The sequence below is a fragment of the Ochlerotatus camptorhynchus genome, unplaced genomic scaffold (assembly GCF_037179485.1).
Source record: "Ochlerotatus camptorhynchus isolate MF236.1 unplaced genomic scaffold, CSIRO-AGI_Acam_v1.1 ptg000274l, whole genome shotgun sequence".
Classification (NCBI taxonomy): Eukaryota; Metazoa; Arthropoda; class Insecta; order Diptera; family Culicidae; genus Ochlerotatus; species Ochlerotatus camptorhynchus.
The window spans coordinates 7208016-7233949 of record NW_027040763.1 but is presented as its reverse complement, the minus strand read 5'-3'; the positions used below and the strand labels follow the sequence as shown (position 1 = coordinate 7233949).

General features: G+C 37.3%; 1 protein-coding gene across 14 annotated transcripts in view; it reads right to left on the bottom strand.

The window, feature by feature from the left end:
* The window catches only part of kis (kismet), a 95094-nt gene extending 70425 nt beyond the window's left edge, over positions 1–24669 (bottom strand). For 7 of the 14 annotated variants that reach the window (XM_065227419.1, XM_065227429.1, XM_065227424.1 and 4 more), the window contains exon 1: positions 2811–3078. The gene's annotated coding sequence lies outside the window, so the exon portion shown is untranslated. Of the gene's footprint in view, positions 1–1394; positions 1958–2810; positions 3080–23872; positions 24229–24286; positions 24367–24618 lie in introns of those variants that run through there. The other 7 variants (XM_065227427.1, XM_065227432.1, XM_065227425.1 and 4 more) reach the window with 5 other exon arrangements.
* Between the last annotated feature and the right edge of the window lie 1265 nt (positions 24670–25934).

Here is a 25934-nt window from a genome sequence, read left to right as displayed (position 1 = left end):
TGAAATTCGTCCATAGATTCTCTTTGAATTATAAACTTTTTAAAGAATTCCTCTTCTTTGAAAATTCCATGCTGTTCACCTCTGAGTTCTCATAACTTTTTTTATCTCAATTGTTTTGGAGTTCTCCTCTAAGTTCTACTAAAAATTCACATGGAGTTCTCCTTAATTTTATCTGGAAATGCTTTCTAAGTAGTTCCTAGTTCAATTTGTACCCAAGAAATGTTTCACAGAGCAACTTAAAAAAAACACTGATCCCACACAATTGACTTGAAGCTCTAGTCATAGCCCTCGTATATCTCTAGAATCTATGCTAAAATTAATAGTTCTTGAAAGTAACTGTACCCTGAAAATCTAGTGCACTCCAAGGGTCTTGAGATTTTTTAAAAAGAGGAAGAAGCACATTTTATTTCAATTTGGCATCGAAGTTCACGAGTTTATCCCGGTGACAACACATTTCCGGTATTTTCCGGTTATCTCGATTTCTCTGATTATTTACTTTTGCAGTTGAAACTGGACTCCTCAAAGGTACGAAATCACAAATAAAAGTGTGCTTTGATGATGTATCGTCTTGGTTTCTTCTGCGTACTTTTTCGTTCGCTAGTTTAATGAACTTCCAACTAAGAACTAAGCATACTGTAGTACTGTAACAATTTTTATTTATTTTTTTTAACGAATTTTACATTGCAATTCAAGCGAGAATGGCGAAAAAAGTGACTTTAGTGACTTTTTGTCGAAAATAGGGACTTTTTAGTGACCACCATAAAAAAAGTGACAAAGTCACTAAAAAGTGATCCTCCCTAATCAGCCCTGACACTACCGCAACTTAAAGTGCAATGGAGTCAACATCTTTAAGAAAATAAATCGTGTTCGGTAATTTTTTTGGAGTAATGTGAAGATATAAATGTGTAAATCTACCTTTATTTGTAAATGTATTGTCGTTACAGCTGAAAATTGAAACAATCCACTAGTGAAAATCGATTTTACTCTTGTTCTATACGTTATACATAGTGTCGGAAGAAGTGCGCTGAAATCCTACGATGATGCGCTATAATTCGCACTACTTCGTATAGAATCAGAGTAAAATCAATTTTTGCTAGCGGATTATTGCAGTTGTCAACTGTAGCGACAATATCGGATTTTTCACCATTAATCCGACCAAACCCTCCATATTGTTACTATAGAAACACCACTATTATTGGAAGATCTACCCAATATCGAAAGAAACATTTATCATGTTTAAAACAACACATATAACCGTGACAATTATTTCTCGTCTAGGACACATCACATCATAATCGAACTCCTTCCAACACACATATGGATCTTTCATGCGTGCATATATGTAGTCCACTGCTAACAGTGCGCTCCCATCAACATCGAAATCTATAACTCACACGTCAATCTGCCATCACTCCAACTAATCGCATACATTTGATTTCACAAAATGGAATCTCTTCCAAATAATAGCTTATTGCTAGTGCGCTCTCTAGATGATGCCCCCTTCGTACATATGTAGTACATGCGCTTCGTATTGCGGCTTCCGAGCAAGTTTCGAATGATTCCATGTTACGATTGTAAAATTGCGGTCCATTATTTTTGTGCTACTCTGTCTGTTCACATTTGGTATTCTTCTGCTTTGCTTCCTACACTTCTCTTGTTTACTGGCTGTTTCTTTTCCACAACACACCGTTCGAAATTTTGTTCCTGCATTTGGCTTCTATGCCCACTACACACACGGGCTCTTTAGGAGTTCCATCTTTTCCCCATCGTAATCGGCGAATAGTGGTAGTAGGTACTGTTTTCACGTTTTCATCGTTTCATTAATGTTATTGTTGTTATTCTTCGGCCATTTGGGCTTGCGCTTTGCTCTTTCTTCTTATTTTGCATGTTTTCTAGCTCCATCGAGATGAGCAGCTAGTAAAGAAGCTCAACTTCATCACTATACACAATCACTTAAGAAAAGCACTTTGGGCCCATAGCCGCCGCGCTTCGTCTCTGGTTTACTCATTTATAGTGATTTTTTTTTTCTTTTGCCTTCCAAAGGTTTCTTCGTCGTCTTTCTCGCTATCATTCACTTCCACCTTCTGCACTCTTGAAACTGGTAGGTTTCCTTCTGCTACTTATTATTCTTATTGCTCGATTCTTCCGTACATATTATACCAACGGCGAGCAGAGACGAACGCATATAAAGGTTTATGATTTTCAAAAGCACACTTTTCTCTCTCGGCTTGCTCATGTCGTGTCGCGTTGGCTCTCGAGACAATTCTAGATGATTCTAACCTCAAAACTCACTTTTCCAATTAAAAATGTCACCCGCATGCAATCGATTTTCTCGTCGAGTGACGAAGGAATTTTTCTCCACCAACATCGTCTGAGTACATCATGAGTATCGTCTTCTTAGCTTATGCGAAGCAAAATTGTATGAAAACAAAAAAATCTGAAAACCTACACAAAACTGACAGCGAATGTCATGAGAAAAGAAACAGCGAAATTTGTTCATGTATTTTATACTAAATATTTTGACGGGTCTGTTTTGATGTGATAGGAATCGGGGTAATCGAATTTTTGAAAAATGTACATTGATAAGCGATTTTCATAAAGATACAACTTCAATGAACACCATCAGCACACATCACTGGGCAAACCGTAATCGTGAAAAATCAATGATAATTTTGAACGTAGCCACCAACCAACCAGCCAACCAAGCACTATAAACTGCACCTACATAAAATGCGATTTCACGTTCGGAACGAACGAACACTGATTTTTTCCTCGCTTATACTTTGCCTTTTGCTCCACCATTAACATACCCCGAATGATGGCGAATGAGAAGAACTTTCGACTGGTGTCTCATTGATTAATTTTCATCATCACTTTTCCGATCGATTCCGGGCCCAAATCGACCAAATTCCATCGTTCCCGGGTACACAATCCACTAAGTTCACTTTTTGCAATAGTTTCAACCGATTTCAGACGACTTTTGGTCGCAAAATGGTTAGTTCAATTTTTCAATTCACAATTAAAATTAAAACATACGCCGACATCATTGTTTCTCTGTACCTCTTTCAGAGACGAGTGTGGCGAAAAAAAAACTTTCAATTCAATAATTATTATCCGACCAAAGCGCTGCCAACACACCGACACACGAACGTACCGCACTAGTGTTCGTGTGTCTACGGTTCAATGGTACAGCAGCTTCAGCTCCTATTCGGAAACAGTGGAACAGTACTATTGTAGTTGTGAAATGTTTGCATCGGATATCGGCGTCGAGCGAAGAATTCGCCGACAAACACACCACCACTAGCGAACATCCCTATGTTGGTGTGATATCATAGAAGTCAGTGTTCATTGCGCTCGGCCGATGTTAAGTGTATCACATTCGAAAACTGCTGCCACCACCTCCGCCTTCACGTTAACCCACCACCCGCCGCTATCCACACACTTCACTACCACACCACACGACAGATCTAGGTACAAGCTGGAGCGATGTACCCTGTCATTCCTTCGACTAAATGGTTAGGCGAAAAAAAATACCATGCAGAGCAATGAGAGCACTGATAGGTAGTTGCTTCTGATGGTGCTACTTTGGGGCGAGGGGTCCCAAGTTGAGTTGGTATAATCAGAAGTTTATTATTTTGAAGAATTAGATGACTTTATTTCTTTTAATAAACGAGAAAATGGTTTTTGTAACATTGAAAAAATTTAAAATGCTCCTCTACTGCGTAGCTACTCAGATTTACCATAGCACCCCTCGAAACATAGGAAAATCCACGAACACCTAATTTACTCTGTCAACTTACAAAGGTGAATCAAAACAAGCACAAACTTTGACAGATTCTAGTACATTAATGCGATACGCTTATAGATGTAGTTCGGACCAATGGGCTAGTCAAGTTATGAGCCAATTTTCAATCGTTAGTTTCATATTGATTGTTCGGTGCCTGCCAGTGCTTTTTAGTCAGAGGCGAAGTGAATATTATAAGGAAAAGTTCTTGAAAAAATAAATTAATTAAAACTACGAAATTACAATGATTCTTACTGTTGAATTTCGAGTGCATTAAAATTTACTGTTAAATTGTTGTACCGGAAAAAAAAATCGATTTTTAAGGTTCTTCTGAAAGCTCTCATTCTAGACGCTAGCCCGTCGCTCCGCTCCTCTGTATAAAAAAAAACATGACAGGACAGTAAATAGGCGTAGCTACATAATAAATAGGCATTTTTTTCTAATGTCTTGGAGTATTCATTCGTTTTAATATTGCGTTTCCATAGCTGCCTTTTGTTTTTCCTATGTTGGGGACATAGTACCACCAACAATCATTACGAAACTAACGATTTTAAATTGGCTCACTACTTGACTAGCCTATTGGTCCCAAGCAAACGTTTAACGTACCCTATTGTAGTCGAAATTCTACTACTACACAATGTTTGTTTTGATTCGCTATGAAAGTTTGACAGATAAAATGAGGGGTTATTGGATTTTCCCATGTTTCGAGGGGTGATTCGACTAGCTTGGGACCGAAGATAGTACCAGAGCTGAGCCAAAAAGTGGAGCACCTTTTTTCAGGACCTACTTGTCTTAGAGTTACCTCTATGTTACCACCGCGACTTTTACTTTGATCCATTGTGGTGTATCCTATTTTTATTTATGCCATAACGTAGTGGTAAGCCACTAATGTTTCAGTAACTACCACTACTGTTGTAAGCAATTATCCCAACAAGGTAAAACATTTCTTATTAAATTTATTCACCCCTATTCTGTATTTCGTTTCGAACGAAATTCTCATACAAAAAAATATTTTTTGTATGAGAATTTCGTTCGAAACGAAATACAGAATAGGGGTGATTACCTGATTGGGGGCAGCAGCTTACACTGAAAAAAGTTTTCACTTAGTTTCTATTAGGAACACTAGACCTGTTCATTTTAAACGAAATGTTCGGAATGTAACGGGTCAACCGTGATTACTGTTCGTCATGTTAATTTGAACTTTTGTGCAAATTTTCAGCAAAATCGATGATGATTTAGAGGTGCTTCAAGTTAATTTTATGTTTTTAAGGTAATTTACGGCTTACAATATTTGTATCTCGAGACTGAAATAACGAAAACTGCTGTAACAACTTTCATAGCAAAGTTTAATGTGTCATGTATCAACTTTGTAACCAAAGGTTGACTATTCGAAGTGATTTTATTGAAGTTCGTTATTTTATAAATTGCTGTTATGGTTCGAGTGACACTTGCCTTTGATAAAAAAAACACGTCTACTGAGGATTTATATTTATGAAAAAATCATATATCAATGAAACAGTCATCGGTCGTCATTGAAAAGCAATGCAACTATGTTCTGTCAATCTAATTGACTTTTATTGGCTCTGTTGTCTTGTGCATTTTAGCTAAACGGCCTCTTTTCTGATTTTTATTTCTCAATCTATGAAATATACACGAAAACTATGTTTGAACGAAAATTCTAGAACAATATGAGGAACATTATGCCGTAGACTACACATTTTATATCATATGGGTGGAAAATTTGTAGAACAAATACTTTAAAATTCTTCACTTTTTAAGATATCTTCGAGCATGAAACTAAGTCAAACTTTAATAAAATCACTTCGAATAGTCAACCTTTGGTTACAAAGTTGATACATGACACATTAAACTTTGCTATGAAAGTTGTTACAGCAGTTTTCGTTATTTCAGTCTCGAGATACAAATATTGTAAGCCGTAAATTACCTTAAAAACATAAAATTAACTTGAAGCACCTCTAAATCATCATCGATTTTGCTGAAAATTTACACAGAAGTACAAATTAACATGACGAACAGTAATCACGGTTGACCCGTTACATTTGGAACATTTCGTTTAAAATGAACAGGTCTAAGGAACACCCATAGTATTTTTCCAAAAACAAAAATTTTTACCTGAATATCACATAGCATTAGAAATTCTATATGAGAAATCATATAGATTTCATTGGACACATAACGTTCATGTGATTTAGTGGTGCAATTTCCGATTATGGGATCACAAGAAAGTTATGTGAAATTCACATGGATATTTTCCACTGGTTATGTGATTTATTTTATGAGTGCAGATTTCTCAAGGTCTCATCAGACCCTTACGAAGATATCTGCATCGTTTATGAAATAGTGTTACCAGTGGCGTCCCGTAACCTCACTTTTTACCTGTGCACTTTCAAAACCAGATTTAATGCCAATACTCGAATCGGTTGAAAAATACACTTAATCTTCTAGTTTACTGGATTTATATCCATTGAAAGCAATATTTTGATAATATAAAAATATTATAAAAAAATATTGTTTGTTTTGAGAGTTGGTGCACAGCTAGATTGAGGTTAAGGAAACGTCACTGAGTGCAACACAGCCACACAGCAAATGTTCAGAGCTTTCACTCTTTAAGTTACAAAAGCGACATTTATCTTCATGAAGTTTACCAATGTTTTTAAGGTGATGTTTATAAGGACAGTGTCCTGTTATCAAACCAGTACTCACATCTTTTTTAGAAAGCTTAAGTAATGTTCGTGTATGGCTTTATAAAACGTTAAGATTACCGAAAATCTAAGGTACTGGTCCAGTGGTACTGTGCCTTTGCTTTGCCCAGTTTTTTAGCTCCAATTTTTTTTTCCAATTGATCAGCTTTTTCGTTTCCTTCGATTCCACAATGACTAGGAACCCAATTAAGGTAAACCGTATTTCGACAGGACAGTTGCTGTAATAGTTTAGTACATTCCCACACCAGTTTTGACGTATAAGTTTTTGATTTCAAAGCATATAGATAGGGGAAACACATCAGAAGGGTTAACTCGAAACGTAAATAATGACTTTGTACGTCGATTTCTCTTGAATGACCACACACCCACGAAATCTGACTACACTAGCTCATAGAACAAACATTTCTCTGTCAGATGATTTAGTTAGTTTGAGTGGGTGTGTTGTCATTCGTAAGAAACCGACGATCCAAGTCATTGTTTACGTTTTGAGTCAGACCCTTCTGTCATGTTTCGCCTGAATAGCAAAATTACTTATTCGTGCGGACCAGAAATTTGTGGCATCGCGAGTGAAAAATTTTAATTTCAATTTATTTACGCGGTGATGAGAACGGCGCTGATCTATTGTTAGGGTTTTGCAATGTGCATTGCTTTTGTGCACGGAGTGACTTGAAAAAGAAAAGCGAAGAAAATTGATAGGTTGTTGTGTGGTTGGAGTCGCTGGAGGAGGAATTGCGCTCCCGGGTGAAGTGATTTGGTGAGTACGTTCCAGTTGAAGATTGTTGACAAGTGTATTTGTGGTGATGCAAATTATGGTTTAGATGACGCATGGCTTCAAACATTTTGTGTATCCAATAAAACATATTACATACTAAATACGCACAGGGCATCGTCTGCTGACCATTGCCGCGGGTATATCGTGGGAGTCCCAGGTACCCGGTTCAAGCTTTAGTTGGCGGCGGTGGCTCTTCTTGACCTTCTACCCCCTGAGTAGTTAGTGTGAATAAGGGCGTCTATGTGATGTTTTGCTGTACCTGTTGTGGACATCTAGTGCATCCTGTTCCCTTAACTTGATGAGGACACCCTGTCTTGCCTCAAAAGTTACCCTTTTTGAAGTACTAGTTTTCACAACATAAAGGGCACCATTACGGAGCATGAGATTTGATCAAATTATTCGCAGTTCTACTTGTCCAACGCCCCCGGCTGGGTGAGGGATTGAAGATGACACACACACACATAAGTTTTTGATTTCAAAGCATTCAGCGCCGCTTGACTATCATAACAAATGCATAGGGGAAATTACTCTAATGTTGGCCTATGGATCAAAGATTGACCCCATCGCTAAAAATCTGCTATTTATGAATTTTATCTAAATGAACTCGTCATTGTGACGGTACTAATGGCTATTTTTGGTCGCTGTTGAAAATTTAGTCGATTGCTGAATTTATGTATGGGCCCAACTTAGGGACATTTAGGCCGACATTACATTATTATCTTGTTTCGAGCCGTCTGTATAAACAACAATGATCCAGGACGAATATTCAGTCTTCCTGCACCTCGATCAACGCGAGAACTTGTAAATAATGGTTGAAATAATTTCACTTAAGCATACAATCTTCGTTCATCAATATTAATGGACTTATCTGAAACTCCTTTAGAATACTCAAATGTCCAATAAGATCTCCATCGAAGGACATCATGGACCATTTGAGCTTCAGAGCACTTTTTACTTCATCCAATTGAATAAATTTATGTAGAGGCAGGAGATCGAGTAAAGCACGTAAGACTGTAGAGGGAGTACTACGCATTGCACTAGTTATGGAAGTAGTAGCAAGCCTTTGTAGCTTGTTTAGTTTGACTTGTGCCGTTTGTTGCTAGGTTTGCGGCCACCATATAAGTAACGCGTAGGTAATTCTGGGTTTAACTATAGCTGGGTTTAACCATACGCGAACGATAACCCAAATGATAGATCTATTCCACGAATGGTTTGGGTGATACCCTGAACACGTTGTTAAGCAAAATAACGATAAACATTTTATTATGGAAGCCTACTATAGATGCGTAAAAATTAATAGATTTCCATTTATACGTAAACCTTATATCACTTTTGCGTTCCAGAAAAGAAGTGAGCAATGCTTTCTGTACATATTGCAATTTCAGGGAAAAAAAACTCATTGGTTTGAATTAAAATGTTGACAGTTAACTACTCTTCGCTTGTCTTCAGTAAACTCCAATCCTACCAATTGGTTCAAAGAAAAAAATAATCACCAATTGAGTGAACAGTTATTAACAAATGAACAATTTGTGTGTAAGACTGTGCCTGTCAAGTACAAGGTGAAACGAGCGAAGAATCAGCAAACAAATTAGATTGAATGTATACACGCAAAATAAATGGCATTAACATCAAAATCTAAGCGTCGATTTCTTACCTCCTGTGTATATGTTCCTTGGAACAAAAGTAAAAGCAGTTCTTACAACGAACTATACTGCCCTGTGTATCATAACAGTCCCATTTGCATTTTCTGGCGAAAATGAGTTATACGTTGGACTCAATCGTCAAGTGCCATCACTTTAAAATGTACACGACAAATTTCCTATTTTGTTCAGAAAATGTCGCGAAAAATACCAAAACGAAGAATACATAAGGAGAAAAAACTTTCAGTAGCGTACAAGTAAGTTTATCCAGAATGAATATTTTCGTATAAAACCTTCACAAGATGATTCTCTAACCGCTGTGCATTTGGAGCAACAAACTTTGTTCGAAATTTTAGTTAACATTTAAATTACAAAAGTATTAAAAAAAATCCTGACAAGTATACATTTTTTTATCAATCTTATTTGTTTGGTGATTCTTCTACCTGCTCTAAATGTTGTATTTTTTGAAGCACTTCCAGTTATTAATTGAGAGTTTAATATGGCAACCAATGCATGAATAAGTATATTGTGTGGCATGCAGAACGATACTCTACCAGGGAAGTCGAGAAAATTTGCAACCCGAAAGATTTCCCAAACCGAACCGAAAATCGTACTCGCCACCTCCAGCTTGGTAATACCGTGCTCTAACCACTATTGGGGCCACAATATTTTTGTAGGTATGCTCTTTTATGCAAACCTGGAATAGAATCTTACATTCCCTGGATGGGTGAAGATTCCTAGGTGGGTGGTGTCAGTTTGCGTGGGCTAGCTGGCAGATTCGTTTGAAGTAATTGTTTATAAAAGCAGTTACGATGTTTTGACTAGGTATTTGCTCGAGATTATCTACGGTCCATATACATTTCCAGATATTAAATTACAAATTTTGTATGAAAGATTATCTATACGGGGAGAGGGGGTTTCAAAATATCTCAAAAACGGTCTAGGTAATGTAGTTTATAAACAGCTCCTAGCGAGGCCTCTCTCAGCTCAGTCAGGTACAGCTACCCAACAAGTTCACGTCGGGTCGGGTTAGTCGGGTTAGTTTCCCGGTTCCGTCTAGGAATTTCTCGAAATTCCTGGGCATAAAGCATAGCGCTTTCGATAAAATATACGAATGCAACAATGGCACAGGCTAATGTGGACCGTACACGATTGCTTTTATTGACAATAATCGTATTGTCAATACATTCAATATTGACGTCAATACATCGGTATTGACAATTTTTCTGTATTCACATCATCAATATTAACGTCAATAATTCCCCTTCGCGTCAATATATTGATACGTGTGGGGTTTGCTTAAAGTGAACCCTACACGATTGCTTTTATTGACAATAATCGTATTGTCAATACATGCTATATTGACGTCAATATATCGAGATTGACAATATTTCTGAATTCACATCATCAATATTATTGTCAATAATTCCCCTTCGCGTCAATATATTGATGCGTGTGGGGTTTGCTTAAGAATGCTCTCAATAAACAACTGTGGAAGTGCGCTAAGAACACTCAAGTTGAGGGTAGACGTTAAATTCCAGTTGGGATGTAATAGAAAAGAGGAAGAAAAAAAATACAAAGCTTTGCTCTGATTCGTCAAGGATCATAACTAGATAAACAACAAACTCTCATTGCAATCAATCGATTCAGTTAAAAAAAAATTAATATTCTGGTACCCCTCGTGCATGCAGATGGGCTAGCAGCATCTCAACTTCCATCTCTATCCACACGAAGAAGATTGTCGTTTTCTCCAACCTTTTCCTTCTCAGTTATAGGCATTCATTTCTTCTTTCCGACCAACTGATTACCGGGCCGACATGCAACTTGGGGGGATTGGGTTTTGTCCCAGTACCTCTACATAATGATGGTGTGGTACCACTGGAAGCTACTGTTACCACTTCTGACTGACTGAAGGCGTTTTTGCCACAATTTCTAGGTTTTCTTCTGCTCACACCACCGTCAGTCCTGGATGCGGCAGTCATCGGAAAATGCTAATGTATTGGTGCAATCGTCATCGTTTTCGATGTGTCCAACCAGAGCAAACAACAATCGAACAAATACAGAACGACATGCGGGATTCGATTCATTCTTGCTGTCGGACGATCGGTCGTCGTCGGTCTATCGCGCCGCCGATCTGTAGGTAAATGATATGAACTAACTTGATGTCTCTTCTGCTGGCAGCCGATGTGATGTGGTTTAGCATGGAAGCTTACACCGTGTTGCCAGTTTAAAGTTATTCAACTATTCTTTCAATATTATGAAACTTTTCAATAGATGACTATACATTTGTTAATTCAGGCATAATCATTATGTCATGTCCGAAAATAATAAAAAAAAAACACTAGCAAGCATACTTTAGTCAGAGAATTGGCAACACTGAAGACCCCATCAGGTCCGGTCCGGATATCGGTAGGAAAAATGAATACACAACCAAATGAAATAAATTATCATATCGGCCATTATGCATATACTAGGAAGATATACGTGTACAGGCGGCAGCTTATATGTAGTCACAAATGTAGCGACGAGGACAGTCTTTATTGGTGATTACCAACCGGGAGCGAGAGAAGCAAGAAAAAAATACAAGACTCCTCTCTCGCTATTTCCATCCATCCGATTCGACAAACCGACACACCGCTGGATGTAGAACAAAAGTAAAGCTCATCACATCCAACCAACCAACCAACCAACCAGCAGCGCCGCCATAATCGAAACCCGAAAAATTAATTATTTTTACCATTTCCGAAATGGCTGGCTTCTCGCAGTTGTTGTCGTTGTTGATAGGATTTATCTGACCCTATGTGGGGATAATGAAGGGTGGAAGGAGTGGAGGTTGGCGAACGATGGATGTAATTCGCATTGATTTTTTTTTTGTTCGAGACGCAGTCGAACGAGATGTCTAATAAAGGTAACGGCGATAACTGAGGAGCGTCGTTTGCTGGAGGGTCAACGATTTTCATAACTTGATCTATACATTGCGTCAGATTGGATCAATTTTGGGTAATCTGAAGACGTTGAGTGCCACAATGTGGCATGTCTTGTTCAAAAATGCCAGCCAATGTTGTATTCTGTTGTATTCATAAAGAATAAGATCTTTGTGCTACGCATTTCAGCGTCATTAATGTTTGCAGAGAGCTATAACATTACGAAAGTTGATGTTTCAAATATTAATTTAATTAATATTTATATTTGCATCCCATGAAAACGCATAAATAATACGACTTCTACATGATACCTCTATCGCAAAGTGGCATCAAATCTGGGACAAAATGATCGACTCTCCCATATGCTGGCGGTAGGATTTAGTAAAATACCATTCTGAAATTTCGATTACTTTTTCAGGGTGTTCACTCAATCCAAGGAATCAAATTCCATGAGTTTTAAAGGTTTTTCCAGGTCGGATGAACAAAATTCCTGGTGCATACAAATTAGGGTAGAGAACTACTTCGGCCTAATCGCTCATTTTGGGCCTATCACGCAGAAAACTTCAAATAAATCCATGATTTCTCGCGTAACATTTGAAAAGGGCCTATGTCCAAAATGTAAATAATCCAGAAAATGAATTGTAAATTTTTCCGCCAGTATTTAATTCCTATATAAATAAATTGAAGTATTTTAGGCATTTATATTGTTCACAATAACAATAGTAACGATATCTCAGTACACAACATCCAAAACATGCGAAACGTTTTCAAAAATACATGAAAATCGATAAAAATTTAATATCACAGTAATAAGCCTTTTTGTGAATCTTTAAATGGTTAGGCCCTTTTTGTTAAGCCGTTGTGCTTGTCATCATAAATTGTAGGCCCTTTGCTAAGCCTTTTCTTAACGTCAAATAAATCATCGGCCCTGCCTCAAGCAGTAGGGCCTAGCTTTGATTTGAAATTTTTCAATCATCGGCCCTTCTACGTCGCTAGGCTTATGAATGAAACCTCATCGAACGAAAAAAAATATATGTTAGACCCGAGGTTAGGCCGTTTTAGCATGAATGATTGGAAAAATTTCGTGGATCGGCCGTTTTTAAAATCAAGTTATTTTTAATGATTTTTATCGATAATGCGGAACATTCCTATACGACTGGTAGCTAATTACCAGTGCTACAGAATGGTATCAAAAATCGGTTTGTTTACATTTTGATCATAGGCCCTATTCAAATGTTACGCGAGACTTCAGAGTTAACAAGTCAATTATGCGTTTGGTACGATACTTTAGTTAATAAACTACGGAACGAAGTCAATGAGAACGCGTGATATGAAGATTTGCACCCATTATTCCCAAAAACAAAAGAAGCGCTCCCACCGAACCAATTTTTATCTTCATCCGATAGGCCGAAGTGAATTCATTGGCGTTTAAATGGCGTTCCAATGCGTTAGACCGAGTTTAGAATCCGTAGGCCGAGTTTGGCGTCAAGAAGCAGTGTTATACTTTTGACAATGTCTCAACCAATGGTTTCTCTCTTAGGGTACATACGGAAAGGTAAATAAATTTGGAAGCCATCAGTAATAATAACATTCCGTTTGGTGCTAAACTGCGCTAGATTAAGAAATACTAAGTGCGGGTTGTGCTTAATAGGCCGGAAATGGGGTAGTTAACCCTATACACATTATTTTTTTCTTCTATTTATCCATCTGGAATCCCTTTTATGTACTTATTGATTTATGTTATTTTCGATTGTTCAAACTTGGGCGTTGGTACTTATAAGTCGGTGCAGCAAAAAAGTTATTGAATATTACAGCATAGCAGATGCACATAGGTTGTTTAATATTAATTTGTACAATTTATGTTTAATAAATGCACCAATAGTGGAGGTACGTTAGTGCAATGTACTTTTATGGCGGCTTAGGGAGACTCTAAAAGCCACCATATGAACACATTGCACTAAAGTACCTCCTCTATTGGTGCATTTATCCTACACATAATTTGCGAAAAGAAATTATATCCATGGGTGTAATATTGTGTTTGGTTTTTGCAATCACATTAGTTATTCATACAGTAGCATGCATTACGTCGATCAATACAAGTAAGAAACTTGTGTTTTGGAAACCCCATATATACTATTTCGATAAAACGATATTTCAAAATTTGATAACAATATGCTTTCAAAAACAAAATATCATTTTGATAATATGTTTGAGTCCAAATCTGTTTGGAAGATCGAGATAGAATAAATCATGGTTTCTCATCTCTAAAATCTCTTATTAGGTCTCCAATCATCAAAATTTTCTCTGAGATACATGTGTTTTTATTGTTATTGATTCGATCAATTTAGAGAAAGTGGTAACAAATAGAAAACAAAATTGTTCAAAATTACAACGAATTATTTTTTCCGCCAGCACATTCGCTTCGTTTTGCCCATCTTCAAGTATTTTACACCAGGTGCTTGTCCAGTTCAGGCCCTCAAGAAACGTTTCGAGAAACTGAACGAAAAACTTCTTTTGAATTACGAATGAAGTGATAATTGGAGAATTAAATATAAAATTCCCTGTAAATTCCCGGTTTTTTCAGGTAGTAGACACCCTGTTTTTAAACAGACAACTTAGCTTTCTGATACTCTCGATAAGCTTGTAAAACAAATCAATAGCTTACACAGGTGAACTTTTATGTTTATCTAAAAATGTTGTTGCCTGATAAATAAATTCAAACTGAACATTGCATTAGGTCCTAAGTAACATTGACATATTATCTTCTTAGACTTTCTCTTTGTATCCCCACGCCTATGTAAAGGCATTCCCAGGTATCTTCAGCACACAGATCGATAAAAGAAGCTTTATCCAGCATGACAAAACAACTTTAGAAATCAAAGTGCACCTGACATCACAAATCTTTATGTTGCAGTACTATGACAGACAAGTGACTTTCTACTAAAACTTATTTAAGGTGACTTGAATTCAGTTTATCTTAAGCTGTGCTCAATTAAAAATCTGTAAAACAGCGAACGTTATAATTTAATAAATGGAATGTCAATTTCATTGTTTCGTTGCAGCATATTAAACTTAATTCTTCTTCTTCTTCTTTTATTCGCATTTCAAGCTTATTGCTTATCGTTTATTAACTTATTGCGTGTTCTCAACTTAGTGCTCTAGATGCACTTTCACAGTTATTAATTGAGAGCTTTCGATGCCTGTACCATATTTTTGCATTAGTATAGTTGTGTGACAAGTAGAATCATACTCTTATCCCCAGTGAAGTCGTGTAATTTTCCAACCCGAAAAATTCCTAGATCGGACTGGGAATCGAACCTAGCCACCTCCAGCATAGTCTTGCTTTGTAGCTTCGCCTTTTACCGACTGAGCTAAGGGGAGCCCTCATATTAAACTTTCAATAGAATGGATTAAGGTGTTTCCTCGTAGAGTCCGTGATCCCCAAATTTCCGATAATTTTCTCCATTTTATCTGAGGTACCTTTTTATGAATCTCGATGAATTTATTTGAAGTTTACTGATCTTCATAAAATATCTCTAGAATTGACAAGGTTTCATTGGAGTTTACTTAACTCCTCTGAAGATAATCTGAACTTCTGAGAGGATTCGGTAGCTAATGAGAAAAAGAAACTGTTACGCTTGGAGAACCGATCTGTAGGTTCAGTGAGCTACGATTATCTTAAAAGTGGTTTAAAGGGGACCTGAGAACATCACAGCAGTTGAAAATACTTTTGAGAGGTTTGGTATGCTTTGGAGGTGCCTAACGATCTTCAGACGAGCACAAGCACCTTCTTCTGTTCGGGACATAAAACCACTGCGACCAGTAATTTAATTTGATCATATCCCGTGTTCCTTTTTTTTTCCGTGTTGGGTATATTCATCACTGCGACCATTACTTTGATCTATTGTGATATTCCCCGTTTTTGTATTGCTTTATCAGTTATGTCGTATCACTATTTTGTGAAGCGACCGACATAGACTGACCAAAAGCATTTTCCCAGCCAGGTATTACATTTCGAATGAAATGTACTACTTGACTGGGACCTGCATTCCAAATATCAAAGGGTTCTGCCAGCCCCTTATCCAGAAAAATACGTCTTTTATTAAAGATTTCTGCACAAGAGCATAGCAGGTATGCAGAGTCTTCCTTTTCTATGCCACAGAATCAACACATATGCTCTTGAAGTTTTCCTATTAACTTCAAATGATATTTACATGGACAATGTCCTGTTATCAAACCAGTATAGACACTGAGATCTTTCTTTGATAATTCAAGAATATTGCTAGTTATTTAATTGTTCGGAATTATGAACCGTTTCGACTGCCTTAGCAATGGAAGTGTTGTTCCAATTGGTCTCCACTTTCATTTGTTTTTCCATTTCTTGATCTCAATTTTAAGAGAACAAGCAGAAACTCCACAGAATGGTTCTGGTCCTATGAATTGCTGAGATGATCCTAGCCTGGCTAACGTGTCGGCTTTTTTAATTCCCTTCAATTCCACAGTGGCCAGGAACCCAATATAGGTTTACTTGTTTCTGAGGTGACATTGCACATTCCCATACGAGTTTTGAATTGCATGTTGCTGATTTTAAAGCATTTAATGTTGCTTGACTATCAGACATAATGCAGTAATTCGAATGTTTATAATTCCTGCGCAAGCATCAGAGCATTTAAGAATTGCTTGAACTTCTGCTTGGAACACGGTTGGCCAGTAACCCATAGATATTGAGATATCTATCCCTGGACCAGTTACCCCTGCTCCCATACGATTGTTCAATCTTGAACCGTCTGTATAAAAACAGTTGAATCTGCTCTGATGTTTGGTCCTCCACTTTCCCAAACATTACGATCAAATTTTGCTGCATTGTATAAACGATCTAAATTATATTTTTTCTCCATCCAGTCTTCATTTTTTTTAATACGAGAGAATCAATATCAAACATTTTTAAAATACTAAGGTGTCCTGTAAGATCACCTTCAAGGAAGTACTTTGTTCGTTGCACCCTTAAAGCACTCCTTTTCAGCTTCTAATTGGATATATTGATGCAACGGAAGCAGATAAAGTAGAGCATCTAGTGCCATACTCGGTATGCTGTTCATCACACCAGTTATTGAGAGAGTAGCAAGTCTTTGCAGTCTCCCCAGCTTCTTCTGAGCCGAGCCGATGCGTAGGATATTCTGGGTCTTACGTCAAATAAATCCAGTGCATCATTTTTGGTTTTAGGCCCCATTTCCTACTTATCCAAAGAGCATTTATTGCCTTATTAACAACCTGCTCTATATGTGAATTCCAGTTAAGTTTACTGTCAAGAATGACTCCCAGATACTTGACTGTTCCGTGTTCTTAGTTTAGTGCATGTCGTATTACTCCATCACTATTGAGAAATAAATCTAGATAGAGCTGGAATTAGGGCGTAACAGCTTTTGTAAACAATGACTTCTATCGATGATTTCTAGGAACTAAAGGCACGCACACGCAGACCAACATAACCATCGGATAGGGAAAGTCTTTCCCTACCCAATGAGGAGGTTGGTTTGCGTGGGCGAGCCTTGAATTTCTAGAAATCATCGATTGAAGTCATTGTTTACAAAAGCTGTTAGGCCCTAATTCCAGGTCTATCTAGAAATGATGAAGTATTCGGTTTTGATATAGTTGTCATTTTTGCCTTCATCGCAAGGAATCCATTCTCATTGATTCTATTTATACCCTTCGAAGGGTAAAGGCACGCTCCAAAGCCGCGCACCTTTGTCAGTCAAAATTGGATTCCTTTGCAACAAATTTAAACAATGACACCGATAATGACCATGCATCAGAACTCAGAGTCTTACCCGCTTCAAACTAGAGAACAACGAATAGAAGGTAAGGAATTACATAGATGAAGACGAACTAACTCATTATTTTTCCTTGCTCTTTAAGTTCATCCTCGGTGGACAAAGCCTAGTATTGTCACTATCAACAAGGCATAAAAAGTAACAAGGACTAAGATGCGTTCCTTTGATTACTGAAAAATCCTGTTCCCCTAGTTTGAAGCAGTCAGGACTAGCATTCGATGGTAGATCTTACATCCCGTAACGTACCACGAAAAGGTGATCTACCCACGCTACGAGGCACAAGCACCTTAATTGGTGTTCAAAACCTGATAATTTCATGAAAGTGCTGAGAGGCTTAAGATTATTTCCGAGTTTCGAGGGTATCAAATACTAAAATTCTCGTTCTCGTTAACGCACTGAATGCGGTGCTTCTGCTTATCGCAACAAATCGAATAAAAATTCGTCTAAACAAGATAATGCATTGCAATCAAATTAATGGAAGCAACTATAACGGAAAAAGTTGTTCAAGCTTAACGATTAATTGAGAACACCACAATTAGTTCGTTAGGACACTAGAATTTATTTTGTACTGTTTCGAGGAAAATCCTAGGTGAATTCTAGGAAAAATTTCAATGGAATTTGGGAAGAATTCTTAGGAAATGATGAGGGAAATTCCGAGGAGCGTTCCAAGCTAACTCTGAGTAAAATTCCAAGGCGATTCAAAGGTGAGTTCCTAGAGTCTAGAATAGTTTTAGTCATACGGCTCTGAAAGGTATAGGTACCAAGAAGTATGTTCCAAGGAAGTTAAACAATGGCATCGCGTAATTTTTACCTGTGCACTAAATTTGAAAACATAATTTATGGCATATTTCATATAGTTTTACTGATTGTCTGCATTTTGACCATACATTACCGTGGACCGTGGAGGCACCATATTCGAAGCGGTTTCTAAAGGGTGATACGGTCAAAATTTGGTCAATATCAACTTGACGTATTTCTTTCAATTTTGCATTTAAAAAACCTAAACACCCCTCATTTTGAAGGTGTGTGTGTGTAAAATGTTGCTCCTATTTTGATTTTGGAATTCACTCTTCAGTTGTCAAAATGCCGTCCAAGCAAGAAGAGCAGCGTATCAAAATTTTGCTCGCGCATCGCGAAAATCCGAGCTACTCGCACGCGAAGTTGGCAAAATCGCTAAAAGTTGCCAAATCAACCGTTACAAATGTAATTAAAGTGTTTGGGGAACGTTTGTCGACAGCCAGGAAGTCTGGATCGGGGGGAAATCGAAAACCGGAAGCCACTGAGACGACAAAGAGAGTTGCCGGTAGTTTCAAGTGAAACCCTAACCTCTCTCTCCGAGATGCCGCAAATAAGCTGGGTGTATCGTCTACAACCGTGCATCGAGCCAAAAAATGAGCCGGACTATCGACTTACAAGAAGGTAGTGACTCCAAATCGCGATGATAAACAAAATACGACGGCCAAAGCGCGATCCCGGAGGCTGTACACGACGATGCTGACGAAGTTTGACTGCGTGGTAATGGACGACGAAACCTACGTCAAAGCCGACTACAAGCAGCTTCCGGGACAGGAGTTTTATACGGCAAAAGGAAGGGGAAAGGTAGCAGATGTTTTCAAGCACATGAAACTGTCAAAGTTCGCAAAGAAATATCTGGTTTGGCAAGCCATCTGTACCTGTGGCTTGAAAAGTAGCATTTTCATAGCTTCCGGGACTGTCAACCAAAAAATTTACGTGAAAGAGTGTTTGAATAAACGTCTGCTGCCTTTCCTGAAGAAACACGGTTGTTCCGTACTGTTTTGGCCGGATTTGGCATCTTGCCATTACGGTAAAAAGGCCATGGAGTGGTACGCCGCCAACAACGTGCAGGTGGTTCCCAAGGACAAGAACCCTCCCAACACGCCAGAGCTCCGCCCAATTGAGAAATACTGGGCTATTGTCAAGCGGAACCTAAAGAAGACCAAAAAAACTGCTAAGGGCGAGCAGCAGTTCAAGGCAAACTGGCTTTCTGCGGCGAAGAAGGTGGACAAGGTGGCTGTACAAAATCTGATGGCAGGGGTCAAGCGTAAGGCCCGGCAATTCGGATTTGGAAAAGCGGAAGCCTAACTGAATATTTTTCCTAAATTTTATACTAATTGAACTTGAAAAAGAAATTTAATTTGATTTTTTAAATAAACGATTTCACCGATTCACACGCGTTTTCCCTTGACCAAATTTTGACCGTATCACCCTTTAAATCGACGCACTCAATAATGTTCGACTATATTCAATCATTATTTTTGAAATGTTACTTCTGCAAATACTAATTAGTCGAGTGCGTCATCATTAGGGACGCGTCAAATATAGTGCTGGCACGGTATGGTTTCAAAATTGGTGCACAGGTAAAATGTGGGGTTACGCGAGGCTACTAAATTTAAATAATATCTAGCGTTCAGAATCATAATGGCCTAACTGCGATGGTAGATTCTCTTCATAGATTTTCCCTTCTGTTAATAACTCGGCTTGTTTAACATTTCTCAGTGCATTTGATGTTGCTTTTGTTAACTATTACAACCTTTCACTACAAGAGAAAATCGATGAAGAAAATCAATCATCGCAGATACGCCCTTATGATTGTGAACGATAGATTACACATCGGGTGTTTCTGGTTAAACTTTAGTTTGGAGAGAACTGTTGAGAGGATTCGAAGCAGTCTGAGGTTTTTAAACAAAATCCCACGGCATGACTAAAGTGAATTCCTTGATTCTAGGGAATTTTGAGTAGTATTCTAACTCTGTATACAATCGCATAAATGAATAGCAATTTGCAGGGAGAATCTTGCACTTGAAAATTTAACTTTATCCGAAAGTGGTTATTTCCAAGCGCAGCACGAAAGCAATTCAAACAAGCTCATTATATTCATCCCCGTCAACCAATTGTGATAACTTATTATGCGTCACCATGGCTATATGTGGACGCATTTTCATCCAGCTTAGGAAACACGAGAAGGCTGACTAATTACAGTTCATTCGGGTGAGACCCTTCCTTTTTATATGTTCACATTATATTTCGATCAGTGTTTATAAAAACTTCACCAAATAAGGTTCTAAAATTTAAATTGAGGAGCTTGGCTGCTGTTGCTTACTGAGTAGACGATCATGGGTTTACTCCCAAGCTCGTCCAAAACAAAACAATTACTATGGTCACACCGTCGCTTAAGCGAATCCTGACCCATCTTCTACTCGACTATCCACCTCCGTAGCATCTATCGGGGCGTCGGTGAGTAGCTGGCCTCCCGTTAAGTAAATGTTACATCAACAATATCCTTCCTTTCCCCATAACGAAGAAGATGGGCGTGGTGGGCAATGGTAATTGTCATACTTCTCCTGTTCTGAACTTTGATTGGAGAGCTATTCACTACCAAATAGTTTTACTTACGCAATCATAATAAGAACGTTAAAGTAGGTACATGACAGTTCTCAGTATGCAATTTACGAATTACATACTCCGTTACAAATGCAACGCAACGCAAATCTGTAATGGAATCTTTGATTATTTCTCGGTTGGGTGTACGAATAATGTATGGGCAAAAAACCTTACAAAATGATCACTATTCCCAGATCGTAACAAAACTACCGCCTGCAGCTCCTTTTTGGATTTGGACCTTCACTAACTGCGCTAAAAGAAGTTACACTATCGTCAAAACGTCATAGGCTTTTAAGTAAATTAACCTAATTTTCCCAGACTTTCATTTCAAGAAGTAGTTGTTCAGCAAAATTGCATCTTTTAAAAGTTCCTGTTATTACGGATAGCATGAGGGAGCCTAGTCAGTAAAATGGTATAAGCGGTATTACCAAGCTCGAGACGGCGGGTTCGATTCTCGGTCCGGTCGAGGAAATCTTTCGGGCTGGAGATTTCCTCGACTTCCCTGGGCATTAGACTGATGCAAAATTTGAAATTTTCGCTCCACGGTGCTCAAGTGTTAATAACCAAATTGGGTACTGATTACCTTCCCAAAATTTTAACAACTTTATTAAAAAATTGGCTTGGCACAAATCTTATTGAAGTTTATATGGAGATCACTATGGGAAAACCAAATTTTTTGTTCATAACTCTCTGAAAATTCATAATTTTACTCTGCTTTTAAAAATGGTAGCTATGATTGTAATAAGTTTTCTCAGCTACAACTTTGTTGAAGGCCACTTTTCGATCAAATGTAAAGAAGAAAATATATTTATGATTCAAGTCACTAATCTCTTATGATTATGCTCAATGAACTGTTCAGCAGGCAACATTGGTGTTTATGTCACGTAGAATAATCATGCCTACTATGTCGCACTACATAATACAGTGTTGCTTACAAAACAGCTGCTTGATCAAATCATAAGATCTCTTTAACAATTAATAACTATTTAATTTGTTTGGCTGAAAAACAATCATCTGCAAAGTTGTAACTGAGAAGATTTATAATTCTATAAATTATAAAACTTTTTGACAGTGCAGTATGGAAAATGGCCAGAAGACAATGAACAACAAGTTTGGTTTTCCCATAGTAATCTCCATATAAACTTCAAATGGTTTGTGCCACGTCAGTTTATTACCAAGTGAACTCAATTTTTTGGAAGTTAATCAGGACCCGCCCTAATAAAAAATAACCATAAACGAACGATAACCCAAATCATTGAACTATTCCATAAATGGTTTGGATGATACCCAGAACACGTCGTTAAGCAAATTAACCATACAATTTTTATTAGGGCGAGTTGGAACCGATTGAGCACTGTGGAGCGAAAATTTCAAATTTTGCATCAGTCTATTGGGCATAGAGTATCATTGTGCTTGCCTCACAATATACAACTTCATGCATTGGTTGGCATAGAAAACTCTCAATTAATAATTGTAGAAGTGCACCTAGAGCATTATTAAGTTGAGAGTCGGCAAAACTCTCGCTTCAGAAGCCTACCTTTTTAAATCATCACCTTTATCTTTAGAATTAACAAAAAGGTTACAAGTGAAGAATTTAGGTACCAGCCCTGGGTTTGTTAAAATAACAAGTTTTTTTTATATCTTTATTAAGGAGACTTTCAGCCCTGGGCTGGTTCGTCTCCGGAAAATAATAAGTTCATACAACTGGAATTTGTAACAAATGGCTCATTCTAATTAAAAGTTCTTCACTTTTGAACTGTGAATGTTCTTTTAAATAAAACTTGCGTACCATATTCTTACGTTACGGAAATTTGTATATTTACAATTCAACATTTAACCTTTTTATGGTTTATATGGTATAATTTTATGGAATTTGATACTTCGATAATTCAATTTGTTGGTATTGGAAAAGATTAATCATTTAATGATAATTTAACTCATACATACGTTCGTGTCTTGTAGTGTCGCCAATGTTGATTATTCCGTTTCACTATTTAGTTTTCACTATTTTTTGACATGGGTGATGTGCAATCACAAAATCTGTTTTACTTACCTGTGGCCTTAGAATGATAATACATGTTGAAAATAATGCTGTATTGAAACTAATGCTTGAACTTGATCCAATTTATGAGGCTACCTGACCCAACTTTTGCAAGAGCTGCAAATTTAAAATCTTATATAATTTCTCAAATTGCCTAGGTACACCGAAAATAGTTTTCATATAGCTTCCATTGGAAACGCAATCAAAATTAATGGAATTCATCTGAATTTCACATAGCATTTATGTGATCACATCACGATTTTTCATATGAATTTCATCGACCTCATAATATTCTTTTATTTTTTTTTTCTTTGTGGTTGTCTTTACAGACGGCTAAGACCATAGTTTGGTCCATCTCGCCTCTCATAATATTCATGTGATTTTGTGATGGGATTTGCTGCTATGTGATCACAGGAAAGCTATATGAAATTCACATGGATTTTATCCATTAGATATGTGTTAATTTTTTTAAGTGTACTGCTTCATAACAACAAAACTCGGAAAAACTAATAGGACATACAAAAAAACGTTTAAAACTTAATGTTTAGTGTAATTTATTTAATTTACTTTAAAATATCATAACAGTAAGTGGATCAAGCGTTTTGACATTTTCATGCCAGTATAACAGTACATACATCTTAGGGGAAAATAAATCCTTTTTTAAATTACATGGATGTCATGGAAAAAATAACGTCCATATGATTTATAACGGGATAAAATGTTTGTTTTTGCTAAAGAAACAAAAATACACTTACCAAACCAATTCATCGATTCTACTCTCACTCCATCGTCTGCATAGATGTTCCATTAGATAACTGCATATTTCGACCGGTGTCTTCACAGTTCACCGTATAGTTCTTGAGATCCTTCCAATCAGAATTTTTAACCACCAACATCCTTCACTAACACCATCAACTTCTTCGAGAAATTACAAAATTCACTGTCCCTACGATTAGCAACAATTTACATAAACGAATTCAAAATCAGCAATATGAAGCAAGACTTCAAAACAAAAACAAAATAAACCGTATTGGACTGATCTTCACTTGAAATTATTCACAAAAATATTAAAACCCGATAACACGAAAAAAAAATATGATCAGCCAATCTGCTATAGAGCGTTTTTATCATTTTTTTTTTCGCTTTGCCTCTTCACATTCTTCACTCACGTTTAAAACGTCGTCGGTCGTGGAACGGTGGAGCCGCGCATCACCTTCTTGTTCTTATTCGAATCTTCTTCTTTTAGTGCCTCTTGCTCTTCCGCCTCACCCGAAAGACCGAAGCCCCAGCGCAGCATTAAAACGAAGGCAAAGGAAAAAAAAAATCTCATTTTCTCCGCAATTTTCAACTGCACTTAAATAGGCCAAAAAATATCCACTTCCGGCCAAAAACACCACCAAACTGTTGCAATTCGCTTCCGCTATGGATTGTACATATTTTCGACCGGGTTCGGTTCGTTTTTCTGGCACTATTGTGCGATAAAACGGGATAAGCTACGCACCATTATAAAACACCTCCATTTTGTTTCACACACATTCTGGTTTTCATCGGCCAGCCAGCAAGCGAGCCGCGATCGAGCCTCGGTCGTCCGTCCGTCGGTCGAAAAACGATATGAACAGAGAGCACTCCAAGCTCGAGCTTACGAACACTACTGCAAATCCCTGCAGCATCCACCAATCACAACGTTTATTTTCCCTGCGTAGCAGCAAGCATAACGTTTGTTTACATCAATACATCTGTACCTGGAAGGCTAGACTCGACGATCACGCACACCATCAATTTTGTTTTCATCGATTGTGTTTATTACGGCCCGGTAGTGAAAAAATGACATTTTAATAAAAAAATATACGCGATCTGCTTTATCGATGGTGCACTGAAGAAAAATCACGTTAATATTTTATTGCGTTGCTCTTGGCGGATTAAAATTTTAAATATTTAATATTTACAACACATTTCAAGCTGATTATTCCATTAGGTCCTAAGTAACATTGACAGATTATCTTCATACACTTTCTCTTTGTATTCCCACGGCCATACAGACTGATGGAAAATTTGAAATATTCGCTCCACATAACAGAAAAAAAGTTGTTGAATATTACATCCAAACTGCTGCAACCAGGTCATTCCATCGGTTGTGTAATACAACGTTGTACGATGTACATCGATTTTGAGAACAAAATTACATCCATTGATGTAATATTGTATCTGCTTTTTGCTATTACATCAGCTTGAATTACGTTGATCGATATTACATTTTTTTTGCTGTGTATGACTAGACACTGAATAAGTTTGCAAGTAGTAAACGAAATACGTATCTGTTATAGTTTTTTTTAAGCGATACTGAAAGTGATACAATAGTAGTAGAATTAAAAGGAAAATCAATTTAATAAGGTATACAATTAATCTACTAAAACGTCATCAATCAATTTAGGTCATCTTAAGTTTCTCACGTTTTAACACTCCGAACACGATGCCTCCGGTAAAATGTGTGGTAGCAATTTGGCAATGTTTGAAAAATAATTGCTCAGTAATTTATCGATCGATTTTGAATCTATTGATACCGAATAAATTTTTAAAATATGCAGTTTCAAATAGCATCAATAAATATAAAATTTGTCAATAATTTTTATTTAAACTTTATTTAAGAGATTTTTAGCCGAAGGCTAGTTCATCTCTATTTGTCAATAAATAGCTGAGCTATGATTTATCAAATATTGCAAGTTTGCCGTTGCACATTTTACCGAAGGCGTGTTCGGAGTGTTAAAAGTTTTTTTTTAATCACACGAAATTTGGACTTAGGTGAAATTTTGCAACTAC